Here is a 4,204-nt window from a genome sequence, read left to right as displayed (position 1 = left end):
CCCGACAGCGACACCCCGACAGCGGCACCCCGACAGGGGCATCACGACAGCGGCACCCCGACAGTGGCATCCCGACAGCGATGGGGTACCCGACAGCGAGAGGGTACCCGACAGGGGCATCCCGACAGTGATGGGGTACCCGACAGCGGCACCCGCCCCTGCTCTGCCCTGCCCGCGCCGCGCCCGCCCCGTCGGGGTGGGCAAGGAGGTGTTTTTCCTTGAGCTGGGAAACCTTTCCCTTGAGCTGGGAAACCTTATCCATCAGATGGAAAACCTTTTCCTTGAGCCTGTTTTCTTGGGGTGGTTTTCCTTGAGCTGGGAAATCTTTCCTTGAGCTGGAAAACCTTTCCCTTGAGATGGAAAACCTTTTCCTTCAGCTGGGAAACCTTTCCTTGAGCTGGGAAACCTTTTCCATCAGCTGGGAAACCTTTCCTTCAGCTGGGAAACCTTTTCCTTCAGCTAGGAAACCTTTTCCTTGAGCTTGTTTTCTTGGGTTGGTTTTCCTTGGGGTGGTTTTCCTTGAGCTGGAAAACCTTTTCCTTGAGCTTGTTTTCTTGGGGTGGTTTTCCTTGAGCTGCCAGGGGATGGGGCACTAGGCTGAGCTGAAGGGATGGAGAAATCCCGTGCCAAGCCCTGCTCAGCTCACCCCACGGGTCGTGTGATCCTGGAGGATCAGTTTGTGATTCTTTGTGGAATCACAGAGTTGTTTAGGTTGGAAAAGAGCTCCAAGCTCAGCCAAGATTCAGGATCCTTTCCTGAAACCCAGCTGGGGAGGTCTCCCAAGTTTCCAGGTGCTCAGCTCTTTTCTAAAGAGCTGAAATAAATTCATGGAATTAAGGTTGGAAAAGCCCTCCAAGGTCACTCAGTCCAACCATTAACCAGCACTGATAAGTTCACCACTAAACCATGTCCACAGGTGCTACATCCACATGTTTTCTGAACACTTTCAGGGGTGGTGATTCCACCACTGCCCTGGGCAGCTGTGCCAAGGCCTGACCACCCTTTCCACGAAGAAATTCTCACTAATATCCAAGCTGAACCTCCTCTGGCACAAATTGAAGCTGTTTCCTCTTGTCCTGGGAGCAGAGCCTGATGCCCACCAGGCTGCACCTCCTGTTACGGAGCTGTAGAGCGCAAGAAGGTTCTCCCTAAGCCTCATTTTCTCCATGCTGAGCCCTCTCAGGTCCCTTTGCCACTCCTGGTGCTCCAGCCCTTTCCCCAGCTCCATTCTGACTCTGGACACACCTCAGCTTCTCAATGTCTCTCTTGTGAGCAGCCCAAAACTGCCCCTGGGATTCAAGGTGCCTCAGCAGTGCCAGCACAGGGGGAGAAGTGCTTTGGTATCCAGCAGCTTCCCCCACAAACACCCCTCTGTCCCAGGGAGCCAAGGACAGAGCCACTGTGCACATGTGCAGGATATTTCCCAGGCCAAGAGCAATGCCTGGGAAGTGAAGTGAAGTGAAGTGAAGTTTTTCTGCCATTTGCTCTCCATCCATCCCCAGAGCCTGCCAGCCTGTAAACACACACTCCCCTGGCTCTGGGATGTGTAACGTTGTGATTCCAGCCCACAGCAGCTGCTCACTGCCCCTCCTCTTCTTCACACAACACGAGTTGTGTTTTTGTGCAGGAATCCAGGAAATGTCCTGCAGGGAACGCTGTGATTTACAGAGTGATGCCCAGAGCAGGGTGTTTTCTACTGCTGGGAACAAGCAAACACAGCTGTTGTTCAGCAAGTCTTGCACACAGGTATGAGTGGGATCCTTGCTCCTTTATCCCCATGAGAATCAGTTCTGGACATCAATTATAGCTGGTCCATCCTTCTGGGGAGGAGCTATGGCTTTATGGGGGTGACCAGGAGTTGCCAGTTGACAGTAATCTCCCAGTGTGAGACCTTATAGCATCTTCCAGTACCTAAAGGTGCTCCAAGCCAGCTGGAGAAGGACTTTGGACAAGGGTCTGGAGGGACAGGACAAGGGGGAATGGCCTTAAGATGAAGAAGGGGAGATTTAGATTGGATATCAGGAAGAAATTATTTAATGTAAGGATGCTGAGGCACTGGCACAGATTGCCCAGAGAAGCTGTGGCTGCTCCATCCCTGGGAGTGTTCCAGGCCAGGTTGGATGAGGTTTGGAGCAATCTGGGCTAGTGGAAGGTGTCCCTGCCCATGGCAGGGGGTGGCACTGGATGAGCTTTAAGGTCTTCCAACCCAAACCATTCTGTGATTCTCTGATTCCATAACCCTCCCCAGCCCACCCTGTGCAGCTTCACCAAATCCATTCCAACTTGCAACCAAATAAATATTCAGTGAAACTTTGACTGTCTGCTGGTTCCTGTCACGTCGTTTGCAGCAGCCCAGGGAGGCTGCACACATACATGGTTCTGGTTTCTGAAGCAGGACCAGGCTCCATATTCAATTATCTCCTGGCCAACACCTCCCTGATGTCTCCAGAGCAGGAGATGACTGAGTTATCACCCTGAGACAGCCCTTCCCAAGGCAGGCAGTATGGAAAAGAGGCTTGGAGACAACCAGAAAAGATAAATACATTTGTCTGTCATCATAACCAGTCAGGATCCAGGACAAGCCGTGGGAGGAAGAACTAGACAGTAGCTAAGATAAGAATCAGCCTTTCTGTACTGCCAAAGGCACTGTGGTATGAACCTGCAGCAGTGATAACAGCTTCTCCCTTCCCCCAGCTCTAACACCCCTTCCCTCCAGCACACTGAACTGGGGAGAAGCTGAAATATTGCTGCAGTGAAAGCTCTGTCTCTATGGGATCTGTCTACACAGATGCTCTCAGGAAAAGGGAATCTGAGTTAAAGACAAGGTGGGATTACTTAGAACTTCACAACCTTCCTGCTAACGATTTGGGATTAAAGGAATCACCACACCTTTAAGTGAAAATGGCTCCACACAGGAGGTTTATAATACATGTTAATTGATCCCCCTGGAAAAAAAAAAGAAAGCCAAGTGAATTTGGCTTAACACCCTCTGGGCCACTAACTCCAGCAGGAGATAGTGATGGGCAAACCTTAAACGTGACAAAACCCAGGAGCCTTTCCTGGGGCTGCCTGGAACTGGGAAAAAAACACCATCCTGAAGCTCCTAAAATCCCAGTCAAACAAAGAGAATAATCTTGGAAGAGGAAACTAAGGATCAGAGGTTTTTTTGAGCACTTTGTATGTTGGATTTTGCCTCTATGATTCATGTATTAGTAGCCACAGGGCTGGAACAGGACCAGACTCCAGGGCTATTCCTGAGAGGTGACTCAATTCCCTCTGCTGTCAGCACCTTGCCAAAAGAACAGCACAGGGGAAGCAGCACTGGGTCACCTCTTGTTGATTGCCACAAGGGAAAGGTAATTCCTTTCATCCCATTTGAATCAGCCTTAATTTCAGGGGGCTGAATCACTCCTGACTCACAGCTCCGGTGCAGTGGCTCTGACTCCCATGGGCTCACCTTCCCTTTCAGGTCCACACTGCCAGCAGGGCCAGCCAGCCAGCCAAACTGCTGCCAGGGACACACATGGCACAGCCAAGCACCTTCCAGGGGCTTGCAGAGGTCATGAGTAAGCACATGTGTTCATTCATGCTTCACATGCAGCATGCACACTCGTTAGGGCAAGGAAGGGCACAGTGGTGTCGGATTATCCAGAGGACTCAGAGCTGCCCCTAATGAGGGCTGTGGTTTCAAGTGCTTGTCACTCAGTGTGACACCAGACAAGGCTTTTACCTCCCAGGATTCAGCATCCAGCATGCTGAGCTGCCAGCACTTCTGGGCTAGGGGAGCAGGAGACAGTTGCAGCACTAACTAGCAGCTGAAAATCAGGAGGGTGCTTTTGTTTAACTGCTGGTGTGAACCAGAACTCAGCCCCACTCTGCTTGGGGAAAAAAAATGAATCTTATGATGCTCCCAGTTTCCTGCTTGTTAAGCAGGCAGGTTTCCAAGAAAAATGAATTTGCCTTGGTGGGAAAAAATGAGCAGTTGTAAGTCATTCAGGCTTGGCATGTTCATGTTTGGGAGTGGAAAACAGTGGATTTTGTGGCATTCACAGCAAAGCCAAAGGGGAAGGGCAGAAGTGGAAGATGAAAATTCAGGGTGTGAGGTATCTCTCATTGGAAATAAACCCAGAAAACAAACCCCCAATAGAAGCTGGGAAGGTATTTTAGCTCACTGTGGCTTTCACTGGGTTTGTCCAACTTTGGT

This window comes from Acanthisitta chloris, unplaced genomic scaffold (assembly GCF_000695815.1).
Source record: "Acanthisitta chloris isolate BGI_N310 unplaced genomic scaffold, ASM69581v1 scaffold13805, whole genome shotgun sequence".
Lineage (NCBI taxonomy): Eukaryota > Metazoa > Chordata > Aves > Passeriformes > Acanthisittidae > Acanthisitta > Acanthisitta chloris.
The sequence above is the reverse complement of the archived record's forward strand: the minus strand, read 5'-3'. Positions refer to the sequence as shown.